This window comes from Prionailurus bengalensis, chromosome D1, assembly GCF_016509475.1.
Source record: "Prionailurus bengalensis isolate Pbe53 chromosome D1, Fcat_Pben_1.1_paternal_pri, whole genome shotgun sequence".
In the NCBI taxonomy this organism is placed as follows: Eukaryota; Metazoa; Chordata; class Mammalia; order Carnivora; family Felidae; genus Prionailurus; species Prionailurus bengalensis.
Window position 1 is genome coordinate 114477290 of NC_057346.1, and position 16664 is coordinate 114493953.

Here is a 16664-nt window from a genome sequence, read left to right on the forward strand (position 1 = left end):
CATCCCGAGGAGGACGCGCTGTCCCGGCTGCGAGGCAGCAAAGCTGACGCCTGGGCTCGGTGCTGACTGCGGCCTGGTCCCAGCAGTCAGGTCCAGGGGACGGCCGAGGGCAGGGCACGTGCTTGCTCAGTGGCCCCAAAGTCCACGTCCATCCAGGTCCAGCAGGCCACACGACAGGGTGCCCGATGACGTGGCCCCGAGGCGCCTGGCTTCCCAGAGCAGGGGGAGCGTGGCCGGCAGGCCTGCAGTGTCGAGTCCTGCAAAGGGGGCCTTTTCAACTTGCTGGGAAGGAGGCCAAGAGATGGCAGGGAAACTGAGGCAGGGAAGGCACGTTGCCATGTCGGTCAGCTCAGGCCTCCATAACAGATGACACAGACCAGGCAATGTCAACCAGAAATTTATCCTCCCCCAGTCCCAGAGGCCGCAGCCCGAGGTCCAGGCGTGGGCGGGGTCGTCCCTCCGTGCCTGTCCGTGTCCTGATCCCCTTTTCTCACAAGGACCCCGTCTCACGGGATCAGGGCCCAGCCCGGTGGCCCTATGTTACCTTAATCACCTCTGTAAAGGCCCCGTCTCCAGATACGGTCACGTTCTCGGGTGCTGGGGATCAGGACTCCGGCATAGGAATCTGGGGGACACAATTCAGGCCCTGACGGTCACCGTTCCAAAGAGAGTCACCATAAAAGTCAGGCGAGGCTGCTGCTGGGAAGGGGAAGGGAGGCAGACACATTTGCTTTGGGAAGTGGGGGGCTCGAAAGTACCGTGAAGAGAGAGGGGTGAGCCATCTGCCTCGGGGCCGGGGGAAGGCGGCTTCCCGGAGCCAGGTCACTGGCCACACTGGCCCAGGTGTTCAGGCCATGGGGGGCAGGGGGGACGGGCAGAGGGTGAGGGCTCCATCCTGCCCAGGGGCTCACGTGGAGGCAATCAAGCCAGAGTGAGGCTCCCGGATGGGGGTGGAGGGCCCTGGGGCCTGGGGGGGGGGGTGACAAGGAGCATTTCCTCAGACAGGGTGACGGATGAGAGGGGGAGCGCGGTTGGAAGCACAGTGTGGGAAGCGGCTTAGCCAGAGCCGGATGTGTGAGAGTCGGGGAGGACGCTGCACGTGCAGGGATGGGGCCCCCACCCCCCGCCCCCGCCCCCGCCGACCCCGGACTCACAATCACGCAGGCGGGGCCCGCCCAGGGTCGGGGCAGGACGGAGCTCGTGCCCAAGCCCAGCGTCCCCCCGGCGGTCCCCATGCTGGCCGTCTCTCTGCCTCCCCTAATGGTCCCCGTGCGAGCTCGGACAAGGGAAGTGAGTGAAGGCAGAAGTTCTCTCCAAAATAGCTCATCAACAAAGCCCAGATGGAAAATTCTGCCTCCATGGAGCGCCTTGGAATTGGAAATTATTTCTTTCTGGAAATATGCAGTGTGAGGGGTGAGATAAAGGACAGACCCTGCACGTTCCTTAAGACAGAAACTATTGAGCCCACATGCCACCACCAGCCCCCTCCTCCTCGGGACCCCCACTACGTACCTGCCTCCCCCGACCCTCCTCCTGGCGGCCCTAACTTGGGGACACGGGACAGGGGGTCTGAGCCCCGTCAGGGTCTCAAGTGGGCCGCCCCAGATCAACAGAGATGCAGGGACCAGTGACCTCCGACGGCTGCCTTCTGGAGTGCCCCACGCACCCCCCGCCCACTCTGCCCAGATCCTGCGCACACACCCCTGCTGTGTCACCGCTCGGAGGCGGTGCAGGGGGGGAGCTCAACTCCAGGTGGCTGCGGGGCCCGGGTTCCCGCCATCTTGTGGCTCTGCACTCCAGAGCATGCCCACTCCGTGGCTGGGTCCTTGTGGAAACTCACAGGGGTCAGACCAGAAGTGGCATGTGTCCTGGTCCCCTCCGTCCTGTGACTGAATCTGCCCAGGGGCTGGAAGACGTGTCCCTGGGCCTGGCCCTCGCTGGCCCCGTCGGCAGCAGCCCCCCCTTCCACCCGCAAACCCTGGTCCCTCTGCACCCCCGCCAGCCCCTCTCCCCCGCCCGCCAGGTGGCTGCCCGGCTTGTGGGTGGGAACTCGGGAACATACTTGCCCCGCTGCGACGGGGGCCCCCACAGGCTTCGAGCTCCAGACGGGGAGCCCGTCCTTGAGTCTGAGGGCAGACCGCTAGGTGCCCAGGGCGGCCCAGCCCCAGGACCTGGGAGAGGGAAGAGGTAACCCCCAGCTCAGGAGGCCACTTTGAAGGGGCCCTGTGCATCGTAGGCACTGGGCAGAGAGGGACCTCGCTTGGGTTAAGGCCAGAGCAGGCAGGCCTGGTGTGGATTTCGGGAAGGGAACCAGGGTGAGGGCCCCATCTCCTGGGCCAGCCTCGGGGGGCTAGGAAGAGGCGGGGGCGGGAGGGACAGACGCGACTCTCGGCCACGAGATGACCGTGGACCTTCCCTGGCCTTCCCAGCTCTGAACCCCCGACACGCAGCCTCAGCCTTCAGGAATGTCCTGTCCGTGGCGGGAGCTGCCAAGGAGGATGGACAAGGGCCCAGGAGCGGGGGCCCAGGCAGGTGGCCGGCTGCTCTGACACTTTCCTGGCTGAGGTCTGCGTCCCCCATGGACGGGGCTGTGAGGCTTTGGTGGGCTTGCATCTGGGGGCGCGGGAGAGCGTCCAGGCCCCTGGCCCGTGCACTCAGGCTCCCACTCGGAGGGCCTGCGCTGAGGTGTCTGAAATATTTGTTTTCTAAGGGATTAGCTTCCAGATGACTCTCCAAGAGGCCAGGAGCCATCACTGTGGCTGCAGCAGGAGGGCCCCTCTTCCCTCTTGGACGCTGACCCAGGGAGACGTCATCTGTTCCCTGAAAACCTCAGGCCACGTCCCTTTCCTTCCCTTGCAAGTTGGCCCGTCCATCCATCGATCCGTCCATCCACCACGCATGCATTCATTCACTCGTTCGTTCACTCAGCAAGCACCTCTGCCATGACCAGACCCATGGCCAAGGGCTCAAGACCCCCTCTGGTCGTCAAGCACTCCTTCCTCCCCAAGCCAACAGCAAGGCGGCCACCTTCCAGGGGTTCTGTGTCCTCGGCCCTGGCCTTCAGGGCTCTCTGCTCATCCTGCAACCTCTCTCACATACCCCCCTGCCCCCAGTACCGGTCCCGATGAAAGTGTCAGCCCCAGACTGGGGCGGGGCCATTCCCCCCACCTGCCCTCTCTTCCCATTGCCCCCTTAGGGGTCCAGTGGGGAGGGAGTGGGGCCACCTGTTTCTCCCGCCTGGGTGGGGTAGCTTGGGGCGGGTTCTCTGTCCTTCCTTGGTCTGTCCCCCTGGACGCTATTGTCCCTCCCTGAGATTCAAGATGGCGGTGGTCCCTGTGGGTGGAGGGCGGGTGTCACGGAGAGAGCTGCCCGAGCCCGGCAGGTCTGGGGGGAAGGCTCTGAGAAGGGCTTGTGTTGGGCCAGGTCCGGCCGTGGGGGACTGTGCACATTTGCAGCGAGCCGTCTGGGGCCCAGGGGTCCCCAAGTCCCCAACTTGCAGGCGGGAATGGTGGCTGTGGGGCACCCCGACAGACACCCCACAAACCCAGCTTCGCCGGGTTCCCAAGGGGAAGGTCCGGGGCTCGTGGCAGATGTTGACTGTCCTCGGCCCGGGAGCAACGGTTGAAGCCACAGGCCGTGGACCCACTTTGCACGGGGGTGCCAGAGCGGGGTGGACCGTGGGATGTGGCCTGCAGAAGGGCCCAGGGGTCAGGAGTCAGAGGGGCAGTCGGGGGTCAGTGCAGGCTGGGCAGAGGGGCCACAGGGTAGAGACTGGTTGTGCACCATCAGGACGAGGTAGATGTGGAGCATGGATGTCCTCAAAGGGGCTGACAGCAGGAGGGACTTCACGAGCCTCCCAGGGCCTCAGACACACTCCTCGCCCTGCAAGGCCGGCACCCGGGCCCGGGGACGCAGGTGGGTGAAGCCCTGGGTCAGCTGGCTCCTCGGGGAGCCCCGCTGGGCTGGCCGCACGGGCCCTGCTCGCCCTGCTCTGTCCTCCTCCTTCTGAGCTCTGAACCCCCAGGTGTGCTCACGCTCACAGCTTGGGCCACATGAGCTGTCTCATGGCCACCAGGGTCCCCGGTCGTCTCCCCCCGGCTGCCCCGCACCCAGGCCAGCACCATGACGGCCAACGGCGGAGGGCGCCCGCTTCTGTTCTCTAGGCCATTTCCAGTAGGGTCTGCTGGCTTTCCTCTTTTCCGGGTCGCAGAAGAGTGGGGCCCAAAGACGAGACCGAGAAGCTTCCTGGGAGCAGAGCCAGTGAGCGGCCTGGCTCGGAGGCCCAGAGTGGCCCGAGTGTTCCCGGGGACGGTGCCCGTGAGCCACCTCGTCCGCGCGCCAGGGAGCTGGCCTCGAGGCCACCACCGATTCCCTCTCCCGGCTCGGCTTCTGCTCTGCGGCCAGGGCGGGGTGAGCCGATGTGTCAGGACCCCCATCATCCCCGTGAGGAACCCGGGAGACGCCACACCTGCCAGGACCCCTGCCCCCTGAGGCTTGGCGGGACTGGCCCTCCCCCGCGTCTGCTGGGCATCAGGCGTCAACCCCGCGAGCAGGTCTGTTTAGTGCGTTACTGCCGCCTCGACTGCTGTGCCCTGGAGGAATCGAAGAGCACCTCCTGGAGGAGGAGGCCGCCTCGGGGAGGCGGACAGACGGTGCCCGCCCCGGGGCCTCTCTTCCCCACCGCAGGAGGGTGAGGCTTTCCTCATGATGGCTGAGGGCCACTTCCCAACACCCTGCCTTGGAGGTCTCAGGGCCGCAAGCTGGTGCACCTTCCTGGTCACAGCACCCCCAGACTGGAGGGCAGGGCTGGCGAGGGCGCAGAGGTGGGTGCTGCCGGGAAGCCCGCGCGCCACGGAGGAATGGTGCGAGGGAGTCACGTGGAAAACCGCCAGTCCGGCGACACGCAAGGCAGCCTGTCCACGCCATCCGCTCGTGGGACTGAGTATGTGGTCTGATCTCTGTTCTCTAACCATGAGATGACGTAAGCATCCGGTCAGAAAACAGAACCACCCAACAGACAAGAGGGTTCTAAGGGGTCAGACCCTGTGCTGTGATGGGGCTCTTTCGGCCACCTCTGCTCTGGGGCTGGGCCGGGGCCGGCGGGGCAGACGCTCAGGGAAGCAGACAAACAGGAAGCGAGAGGGGACAAGAGACACCAGGGAGCCACCAAGATACACGGGGCCCAAGTGGACATCTGGAGCCTCCCTGCCACCTGTCGTATTGAATGCGTTAGAGCCCAAACACACTCACATCCACCCAGAACCTGTGACCCTGGCTTGTTTTAGACAAAGGGCTCTTGCCTGCGGGGCCACGCGGGAGGAGGGCGGCCCTGGTGCAATGACTGTGTCCTTATAGGGGACATGAAGGGTCCTTCCTGCCTCTTCCAGCTCCTGGGGGCTCCAGGCGTCCCTGGGCTTAGAGCCGCGTCCCTCCAGCCTCTGTCTCTGTGGTCACGTGGCCTTGGCCTCGCTCTTATAAGGACGCCTGTCCTAGAGTTAGGGTCCACCTACGAAACCCTTGATCTCGTCTCGGGATCCTTAACTTAGACTCACCGCTGTGAGGCCCTTTATCCCAACAAGGTCACGCTCACAGCTTTGGGGCACTGGGACACGGACAGGTCTTTTGGGGGCGACCGTCGGCTCACTGCAGATGCTACCTGCGGGGGTTGGAAGCCTGGATCTGTTCACGGCTGTTCTGCCAGGGCCGCGGGAGGGACAGCCTCCTGTAAACGAGGGCAAATGAGCATCAGGGCACAGAGCCACAGAGAGGCGTCTAGGGGACACAGCTCTGGGCTCCAGCCTGTTTGTGAAGCCAATCTGAGCTCAGTCCCACGGATGGATCTCGGAGCCAGTCACAGAGGGAGGAAGGGAAGGCCCCGGAGCCGCCTGGCTGCCCGGAGAGGGTCCCCGAGCGACTGCCCAATGCCTGAGCAGACCACCCCATCCGCAGGACAGACGTCCATCAGCTGAGCCGGCCGGCCTAGTTTAGCTGGGGTGTCGTCCTCCCAAGCATTAGCACAAGTGGCTTTTCCTGTCCACGTAGTGCCAGCCTGCTAGATGGACCAGCCTCAGTCCAACAAGGGGGGCGGATTCCAAATAGCTGGCCTACCCTGCAGCTCCCAGGCCCCGGGGAGCCCCACCAGGCACCAAGTCGCTCCCTCCAGTCCCTATCTGGACACGCTGTCCTAGGCCCCTCTGGGCAGCTGCCCCCAGGTTCTGTCCCTCTTATCCCGCAGCCAGGTCCCAGCCACCCCTGGGCACCCCCGGTGCCTGGTCTGGAGCAGCACTGAGTTCAGACGGATGTGCAGACCCCGCCATGGGAAGCCCCGAGCTGGGCCTCGGACAGGCTGGGTTGACTCCTCCCAGCTGTCAGGTCGTGAGCAGCACAGGCCTGGACTCCCGTCTCGTGGCTCCGCACCCCCACGTAGTTTCCATCCTGGGGTCTGTCATGGGCTGAATCGTGCCCCCCTCCCCAGATTCCTACACTGGAGTCCTTACCCCCAGTACCTCAGAATGGGACTTTATTTGGAGACAGGGCCATGAGAGATCCCTGATGAGGTCCTGGTGGAGGAGAGACGGTCCTCAACCAGCGTGACGGCGTCCTTACAAGCGGGGGAGGTGCACGGACAGAAAACCCAGACGCACGGGAGGAACGTCATGGGAAGACAAGGCAGAGATGGAGGGGTGCGTCTGCAGGCTCAGGAATGCCACGGACTGTCACCACCGCCAGCTGCCGGGACGGAGCCATGGGACCGATGCCTCCGGCAGAGCCTCCAGGAGGAAGCAGTCCCAGGACACCCTGATACCTGGCTTGTGGCCTCTAGAACTGTGAGGGCACCGCCCAGTCTGTGGGGCTTCCTTAAGGCAGCCCTAGGACACTAACATGGGGCCCGGACGGGCTGCCCCAGCCCAGCATCGTGTGCGCCCTCCCCAACCCCGCCAGGGGTGAGAGGAGGCAGAGGTGTTCCCCTCTGCACACACACAGCACCTGTGCTCACGTCCCCTGGGCCAGAAATCAGTCACGTGGCCTCACCTAGCTGCAAGGGAGGCTGATAAATGTAGCACTATAACAATATAGCATCCAGAAGCTTCTAGGCGGGACGGTTGGCAGTCTGTGGCATAGAGGCTAGAACAAACGTCTTGGGGTCCCCCCAAACAACCACCCGCCCCTCATCCCCGCTGCCTGTCACTCGGCACCGATGCCCTAGGAAGGCAGCAGGGCTGTGGCTCTGGGGGCACCTGCCCCCTCCCCCCAGGGAAGGCAGAGGACCGAGCTGAGGGTTCTGGGTACCGGGTTTTGAGCGTCAGGCAAGAAAGTTTGGGTTTTCCCGAAGGAAGCTCTTGCGTTTCCACGTGAAGTGTGCGGGCTCCAGGAGGCATGCAGAAAGCTGAGTTAGGGGTATGGCCAGGATGCGGGGGGAGTGACTGTGGCAGCTGTACGGGCACCAGGGAGCAGGGAGTGTCCGGGTGGCAGCTGAGGCCAAGGAGGGAAGGGTTACAAGCAGGAGCAGCAGGAGGCAAGAAGAAGCCGGGAGAAGGTGCGCAGCGTCCCGGGTGCCCTGAGGCCCAGGCGGGCAGGGGTGTGTGCCCTTAGCGGACGGACTCTGCTTTGCACCACTGTGTTGGCCCCTTCCTCCCGCCCGCTGCGAATTCGGTGTGGCTTCCTCAGGGGTCTCCTGGGGGAAGAAGCTCGGACTGGCATCACACGGCCACGCAGGGGCCGACGAGAACAGCTGTGCTGTGCAGGGGCTGTTTAGGTGCTGGGGGGAGGTCTCCCCAGGGAAATCGGGGTCTGAGCGGGATGGGACTGATGGAGGCACAGTCAGGCCTCCTCAATGAGGGAGGCCACAGTGGCCAGGGGCAGATCCGGGAGCCTCGGCCAACCACAGTGAGAGGGAGGGACATATTTATGGAAACGTGTATGTATCTGGGACGTTAGTACCTCAAGAGGGGTTAGCACCCAGGAGGGAGGCTGGCACCCAGGAGGGAGGCTGGTACCCAGATGGGAAGCTGGTACCCAGGAGGGAGGCTGGCACCCAGGAGGAAAGCTAGTACCTGGGATGGAAGCTAGTACCCAGTTGGGAAGCTGGTACCCAGGAGGGAATCTGGTACCCAGAAGGGAGGCTGGAACCCAGATGGGAAGCTGGTACCCAGGAGGGAGGCTGGCACCCAGGAGGGAAGCTAGTACCCAGGATGGAGACTAGTACCCAGTTGGGAAGCTGGTAACCAGGAGGGAAGCTAGCACCCAGGAGGGAAGCTCGTATCCAGAAGGGAGGCTGGAACCCAGATGGGAAGCTGGTACCCAGGAGGGAGGCTGGCACCCAGGAGGGAGGCTGGTACCCAGGTGGGAGGGTTCCTAGGGATAGGCTCTCACTGAGTCCTGCTGATGGATGTGGCCCTGGGGCTGGCAGGATGGAGGGAGAGGGTAAGAAGGTGGCCCGGCTCATGGAGGTAAAGTGATTGCTTCGCTCCTGACAGGATTTGGGAGGTGAAGGAGTTTAAGTGTCAGGGTGATGAGGCTAGAATATTTTAATATTTTAATATTAATTTAAAATAGTTAATATTAATTAAATGTTAATATTAATTTAAAATAGTTAATATTAATTGTTAATATTAATTTAAAATAGTTAATATTAATTAAATGTTAATATTAAATATAAAATTTTTAATATTAATTTAAAATATTTTAATATTTTATCTTCTAAGTGATTTCTACACCCAACGTGGGGCTCGAACTCACAACCTCAAGATCAAGAGTCACATGTTCTGCCAACTGAGCCACCCGGGACGCCTGAGGAGACGCTTTTCTAAGAAAGGAACTCGGAGGGAAGCCAGGCGGGCGGAAGTGGCTGCTGGGTTTGGGGCCCTGGAGCCACAGATGCAGGGGACCCTGCCAGCCCACTCGCCGGGGGTCCGTTAGTCCTTTGGCGAGAGTGTCCTAGGGTTTCCTGGGCTGGGAGTGGGGGGGGGGGCACAGGCGCTGGGAGCGGCCGAGCGCGGGCAGAGGAGCGCGATTTAGGCTGTGCCCCTGCCGCCCGGGGTCCCGGGCCCTCCACGGCCCCGCAGCCCGTGCCAGGCGCCACGGCCTCGGACGTCCCACGGCACGTGACGCGAGTTCATGGCCGCCTCTTGCAACTGCCATTCCTCTCCACACACACTCTGCCACACCTGCCTCTCCCGGAGGACACACGCTTTCACCTCCCCTCCTGGCTCGGGTGATGCTCCTTAAGCTCTTGCCCTGACTTATCCCAGCCCCGGGCAGGGCTTTCTACGTGCTTCCTTCCGGGCAGGGTGGCACATCTCCGACCCTTCCGTGGTCCAGGGCACCCTGCGGGATCATGGCCTTATTTCCTACTGAGCCTAAATGCAACCCTAAGCCCCTCACCCAGAGCCCCCGGAGCCACTCCCAGCTTATCAGGGAAGTCTGCAACATGAGCCACATTGCCAGCCCCGTACCTGCCAAGCCTCGTCAAATGTGCCCCCTGTGAGCTCTGCTCGCCCCCAGACCCCTCCATCCAACACCCCATCCAATCACTCGCTCATAACCCACCCCTAAGCCTCTAGGCCCCCAATGTCACCAGCTAGCACTTCCCGCATGGGCTCCAGTGAGCACAGGCCTGGAAGGTGAACTTGCTCTGTGCAGGAGGATCCCTGGGGCTCTCCATCTTGCTCCCAGGGAGGCAGCGGTGAAGCAGACAGAGGCAGCCATGAGGTACCTACAGGTCAAGCCTAGGAGGGTGGAGATGCCCACAGTGCGGGGGGCAAGAGGGTCGGGGGTGGGACGAGGTCTGTCCGCGGCAATCTGCCTCCTGGCCCAGCCACGTCTGCGAACTCTGGGCACCTGAGAGGGGACTCCAGGCCGTCCCGGTCCTGGTCCATGCGTGGGTCACAGCACCCAGCGACCCGTTGTCACTCTGGCCAGCAGGGATCAGATTGGCCCCAGGGTCCCCAAAGCTCAGCCCACAAAACTGAATCCTGGTGGTTCCTCCACTAGGAGATCCTCTCTGGCTGATGAGACCAGAGGCTGGTGTCAGGCTTCCCTCCCAACATTCTATTGATTTGCAAATGCACCATTGGCATGCAAATGGCCTGAGGTCATCAGCAAAGCTCCAAGTCCTCCCTGGGGAACCAGTGAACAAAAGAGGTGCCTATAGACCCCAAGAAAGCGCAGTCGGTACCTGAAGGGCCTCCAGACCCTGGAACCATGGCAAGTGGCCAGAGGAGCAGTCATGACGGCAGGACCCTGGGTCTGTCCAAGAGCCCATGTTCTGCTGGGACCTGGTTCCCGAGTCACCTGGGCCAAAGGGAAGGTGACAGCAAATGCTTGGAGGCACAGGGCCCCTGCCCTTGGGGAGGACATGGCTGGGAGCCCAGGAGACGGAAGTCCAGGGATAGGAGCCCGGGCCAGAAGGGTAACGCCTCTCTTGGAGCCTCCAGACACGCAGAGGTCCTGGGGGCTGCCTTGCTGAACACGGGATTTCTGGGTCTTCGTCCTGGGTCTTGGGCTGACCCCTGTAGCCCCATCACATGCCGACGGGTGTTGAATTGGTTGTGGGTGACAGAAGCGGCCGCGAGGTGGCAGTGCTGACTCACACTTCACCTCCCGAAGCGACTGAGGCTGGGGTCCGCCCTCGCCACGTCCCGGGTCCCGGGTCCGCAGTGGTCCACGGGGGTCATCAAGGAGACGGGCACATGTCTGAGCCACGCCCGGCCACATCATCTGAGTTGCCCAAGGCCGAAAAGAAATTGGGGCGACAAGAAGGAGAACTTGGGGGCAGTGAGGGATCCCCATGCCTGGGATGCCGCGGTGTCGGCTTCAGAAGGTGACCCTTCCTCCAGGTGCCTCCGGCAACACAGGGCCCTGGGGGCTGCCTTGCCAGGAACAGGTGGATTTTAGGGTTCTCCCCCTTGCATCGGGTGCCACCCCCAAGCTGATTGCATGCCCTGAACGGTGCCAAGCCCGCTTGTGGGTGTTGGAGTCAGCGGTGACCGCGAGGTGGCGGCACCAACGCACACATTACAGCAGTCACGGCAGAGGCTGTGGTCCACCCGCGATATGTCCCGGGTCCGCCCAGGCTGGATTCCGCAGTGGTCCACGAGGGTCATCAGGGAGATGGGGTGCTTGTCTGAGCCACCCCAGGTCAGGCCACGTCCGCGGTCCCTTAGCCGCGGGTCCCCTCGAAGCCACCAGTGCCGTGGAGTGGGACTCACATCACATCTCCCAGACACGGTGGTGACAGCACCTGCCGCCACCTTTGGCGCACCGGACCCCGCACACCGAGGCCACCAAAGACAGCACCCCACCCCCTGGCTTTTTAATTGAGCTGGCTTCCGAGGAAACTCTCCCCGTCCCTCAGACCCCAGGCAACCAGGCATTAACATCCATTCAATTCCGGTGTTCAGATGCTAATGATCTGGGCTCGAAGCAGCCTCCCACCCGCTGGGGAGGTCATCCTGCGGAAGGTCCTGCTTCGGGAGGTCCTACCAGTCTCCCGAGCACAGCCACCAAAGTGGGGGTGCGGCAGACACCCCAGTGTCCCGGAGGGGGTCATTAAAAGGTGGGGATACTGACGTGGTGACCGCGCTCTGGGGCCAGGGTGCAGGTCCCCACAAATGCGCCCTGGGATCACGGCGGGTGCGGGGAGGTGCGTGTCCCGACCAGAGCGCACTTGTTCTGTCCTAGAGCCCACGTGCTGCTGAGAGCGGAATCCGAACCGCACCCTAGGACCTGGTCCCGTATCAGCAAAGAGGGGATACTTGGGAATCAAAGGGTCCCTGCCCTCGGGTGACGAGGACTTGACGGGAAGCCCAAACTCTAGAGGGAAATGTACCACTCTAGACCCGAGGCGGCACGGGATCCTGGGACCCGAACGCAGGAGGATTTGGGGGTCCCTCCTCGCACGGGGTGCCGACCTCCAGGCTGGGTGCACTCTCTGGGTGGCCCTGAGCCCGTGGGGGCATGGAAACAGCAGTGACCGCGAGGTGGCGGCACAGACTCACATATCACTGCCCTCAGCGAGGCTGGGGTCCGCCCGCAGGGCGTCCCGGGTCCGCTCAGGCCTGATGCCGCGGCGGTCCACGAGGGTCATCAGGAAGACGGAGTGCTCGACTGAGCCACTCCATCTGTCACCCCCACCCGCGTGGTTGAATCTGGGGAGACGGGAGAGAACATGTGGGGGCCGTGAGGGATCGCCACACCCGGGATGCCGCGGAGTCCATCTCAGAGAGAGAGACCCTTCCCACCGGTGCCGCGGGCAGCAGGGGGTCCTGGGGGTTGGCTGCCTCGCCGAGTGCAGGAGGATTTCGGGGCCCTCTTGCCTTGTCTTGAGCCAAGCCCCAGCGTCCCTTCGCTCGCCCCTGCACCCCTGCACCCCTCAGCACGGCGCTGAGTCGGTTGTGGGTGTGGATACCGCAACGGCCGCGAGGTGGCGGTGAGGACTCACATCTCCACCCAGAGGCTGCCGAGGCTGGGGTCTGCTTGTGGCGAAATGTGGGGGTCTGCCCCATCCCAACTTGGGCGTCCATGCACGGCAAAGCCTGGCTTTTTCCCCCGCAGAAAAGCTGGGGGTTCGCTCATGACAAAGGCCCGGGTGTCAGGTTTGGAGGCGAGCATCCAGCACTTTACGGCGGCTCTGCCAGAGGACCGCCCCGAAGTGCGTGGACTCCAGCTTCTTTGCCTACGTGTGCTGCATCCCCGGCGCCAACCCCGTAGACTTGGCGGGCACACCCGGTGCGCCGCGGGGCCCCGATCCCCCCCGGCAAGGCCAGAGTGGTCACCCCAGGGACAGGACGGACGAGGGTGTTGAGGGATCTTAAAGCTCTCAGGTCTTTGTTCGGTCCACACCCGCAGTGCCGCAGGCGGGCGGGTGCGCAGGGTGCCGGGGCAGGACTAGGAGGCTACACAGCTGGTCACCAGAGCGCGCCTGTGAGCCACAAGACGGGAACGCGGGGCACCCCGACCGCAAAGGGAAGCCTTCCTTGCGGGAGACGCGATCCCCCCAGTGTCAGATGGTACTGGGGCTGGGAATCGGCCATCAGCCCTGGCCACTGAGACCCCCGGTGAGCCCCTGTTCCCCCCCCCCCGACCCGCCCCCCGCGACACACACACACATGCCTCATGTGACTGCTCCCCGTGGACTCCCACGACCCCAGGGGGAGCGTGGGGTCTCAGCCATGGTGGCGACTGAGGGTGACTCAGTCCTGCCCCAGCCTCCCCGAGCCCCCAGCCGGAGCCCCCGTCGGGAGCAGAGTGCGAGCCCCGAGGTGGCTGGGCGGGAGCAGCGTGCTTGGTCTGCCCCGAGGGGACCCGAGTGCTCCGACCCAAGGGGAGGGGGACGTTTGGGGACAATGCCAGTCCCTGTGTAGGCGATGCCAACAGAGGGGTGCGGAGAATGCCCTCTTTGGAGAATTCTGGGACGGGTGTGCTGGACCGGTCTGGGGCGGAGGCGGGCCTTGCGGCGGCCCCGAACACGGTCGCTGCTCCCATTGGCTGGCGGGGCAGGGGCGGGAATTCGGGGCGGGGCCACCCCAGTTAGAAAAAGCCCGGGCTAGGGCCGGCGAGCAGGGTGCGGGAGGGGGTGGTGGGTGGGGTGGGATGGGGGGGTTCGGGGGAAACTGGGGAAGCGGGGGAGCCGAGGGGTAACCAGGGAAGCGTGGGGTACTGGGGGCAACCAGGGGAAGGTGGGGACGGGGTACAGGGAGGCTTGAGTGGGCCAAGGATCACCTTGGAAATCTGGGGTCTGGCAGGAGCGGCAGAAGGTTGGGGGGCTGGCTTGGGCAGGGCTGGAGGGCACCTGGCGGGAGTGTGGCGTGGGGTCCCAGGTGTCTTGGAGTACGGGTGACATCGGCATGGGATGGGCCCAAGCTGGGGGTGTAGAGGAAAGAGGGGGGAGCCAGACATTCATCCCGGTCAGTTTTGGTTTCAGGACGTGGCGGCTGGTGGACGAGGGGAGCTGGAGAGAGATTCGCCCGGGACCTGGGGCAGTGGGGCCGTATAGCTGGCAGCCGTGGGTAAGTGAGGACAGCGGTCTGTCGGCCAGGTGAGTCCCCTCCCCTCCCTGGGCCTTGCTCTGCTGGCCTTCTGCAAGAAGGGGGCTTCGGGGAGCAAGGGCCAGCGAGGAGAAGCGGCTGACCTCCCGGCAGAGCGGCAGGACGAAGGAGAGCGGTCAGCACAGGTGACATTGTCTCGGGGGGAGCTGAGACCGTGCGGGCTGGGGGGGGGGGCCGCGTGCCCTTCCCAGGTAGAAAGAGCATTTCGAGAGAGCAGGCAGGAGATGAGGCAGGGCTGCCGGCAGGAGAGGTGACAGGTGGCTGTGGGGATCCAGCACGTGCGGGGTGGGGGGGGGGGCACCAGGCCCGGGTCGGACAGGATGAGGTGGGGACTCAGGACGCAGCAGGGGTCCCCAGCCGCCACCACATCTCACCCACTGAAATTCACTTAGTAGCAGGTACAGGAGCGGCTCTGGCCAGGCCAGAGCTTCGAGGGCTGGGGAGCGGGAAAGAAGGGGCAGTGCGCGGGGTGTCCCGCAACAGGACGTCACCGGAGGGAGCGGCGGCCGCAGGTACCGGCTCCGGAGAGATTTCTGCAGCGAGGAGGCTGCTGCGGGCCCAGCCTGCGGACGCGCCGTTCCCACGTGGCACTGCGGCCCAGGGTCTGGCGCGGAGAGGGCCCACAGCGTACTTGGCGACACTGTATGCCTTCACCGCTCAGCCCCTGGGTCTGGCATGACAGACAGGACAGCACCAGGGGAGTCAAGGGCACTGGCGAGACCCGACTAGGCGAGGCGGGTGGGGTGGAGTGAATGAGAACTCTGGTGGGGGGCCGGGGCGCAGGCAGGGGTGAAGGGCGGGAGCCTGGCGGCGAGTCCGCCGGGGCACTGGCCTCCAGAGCCCGTGGCCAAGGTGGGCCTCTGCGGGCGACGACGGAGCAGGGATCGGTGCCTCTGGACTCGGGACTGGAGACGAGGGTGAGTGCCCGCTGGCGTGCCCGACACCGCACCGTCCCCCCGCCCGCCCACCGCCTCTGCCCGCGGCTCAGCTGGCACCCCCTCCCCTTGCCCAGAGCCAGGTCTCCAGATCGGGTGACGTGCTGCTAGCCTCCGAAGGCCGGGCGCGAGGCTGCGCTCAGAGAGGCATGACATGGTCCGGTGCGACGGCGAGGACAGACGTGACGCCGTCCGGCCTTCCTGGTGAGCGCGGCTGTGAGGCTTGGCCCCCGCAGGCCGACCCACCCGCAGGGCGTCACCCCTGAGCGCTCTTGCTTCCCTAGACCATTCTAGGCTGGCGCCGCGGGGACCCGGAACACCCAAGGGCTCGTTCCTCTGCGCTCCTGAAGGAGCCGACACATGACTGCTGCTCTCTGGACCCCTAGAACCCTCAAAACGACAAGGTGAGGAGTCCCCGGCCAGCCGCGGGCAGCGGGCGCGGGCCAAGGAGCAGGGAACTCACCGTGTCCTGCCCCGCAGAAATGGTGCTACCCAGCTCACGCCTGGGCCTTGGAACTGGGACTTCTTCAAGTCCCCTCTAGCTCTGACTCAAGAATATGCTGCATTCTGGAACCACTACACTCCTTGACTCAGGAATCGGCTCTGGAAGGTGAGTGCGGGCACCCTTCCGGAAGCTTCCGGGGCCGCCCTGCCCGGTCCCCGCTCACACGTCCTGTCGCTCTCTGCAGGTCAAGCTACAGGAACGAGACCAGCCCGACAGCAAGACCGTCGGAAGCGAGCAGCACCCGCGGCGGCCGCCACCCCGCCTGGCGCCTCCGTCTCCGTGGCCACCCTGCCGTGGACAGGCGACCACCAACCAGCCTCCACGCCCCCACGCCCCTCACCCTCCTTCTCTTCTTCCTTTCCTCTGTGCTTTCGTTTCCTTTCTTTCCTTTCCCCTTTGCTCGGGACTCAAAGCCACCGTGACTCCGTTTCCCCGTCCCTCCCGAATTCAATTTGCACTAAGTCGTTTGCACTGGTTTGGAGTTCTGGGTCTGGCCTCGAGTCCCCGAGCGCGTGTGCAAGCAAGCTGCTGAGTGCCCGCACCGTGCCCAGCGCCCACCTGCCGTCCATCTCTGCCTGGGGGTGCCTGGGTGCGGCCGAGTGTGTGGGGCCCCACCCTCCCCTTGCCTAGTCTGGGAGCTCCAAACACCGAGCAAACCTTGAAGCATTCCGTTGTAGAGCAGCTCGCTCTGTGCCCCTCCCCGCCAGGGTTTCACCAGAAGCCCTGGACTCATCAATAAACTCAGTTACAGCAATTTGTCTCAGGGACTCTGGAATCCGAGCTGTTTGCCTGGGTGGGGGTGGGGGTGGCTCCAGCTGGGGGAGGTGGGCACGGAGAGGGTGGGGCACAGGATGGGGGGCATGAAAAAGCCATAGAGGGGGGCACAAGGAATGGGAAGGTCACACATGAGCAGGGGCACAGGGAGGGGGGTGTCACAGGGCAGGAGGGGCCACCGGGACGGTGTGGGGGGGGCATCACAGGGCAGGAAGGGGCACAGGGATGGGGTGAGGCACACGGAAGGGGGGGCATAAGGGAGGCACACGGCCAAGAAGCGGTTATGGCCCAGGAGGAATGGGGGGGGGTGGATGAGGAGGGAGGGCAGGGAAGGGCATAGGACACAGGGAGGGGCCTGTGGGATGGGGTGACAGGGAATGGAGACGTGGGGTGGGGCCCAGA

The 16664-nt window shown here is 64.2% G+C and overlaps 1 long non-coding RNA gene across 1 annotated transcript; it reads left to right on the forward strand.

The window, feature by feature from the left end:
* Nucleotides 1–14813: 14813 nt before the first annotated feature.
* LOC122484128 lies at nt 14814–16242 on the forward strand. Its single transcript, XR_006297542.1, has 5 exons — nt 14814–14965; nt 15061–15187; nt 15268–15387; nt 15464–15593; nt 15673–16242. It is a non-coding gene; the product is annotated as an uncharacterized LOC122484128 (long non-coding RNA).
* The last annotated feature ends 422 nt before the right edge of the window (nt 16243–16664 follow it).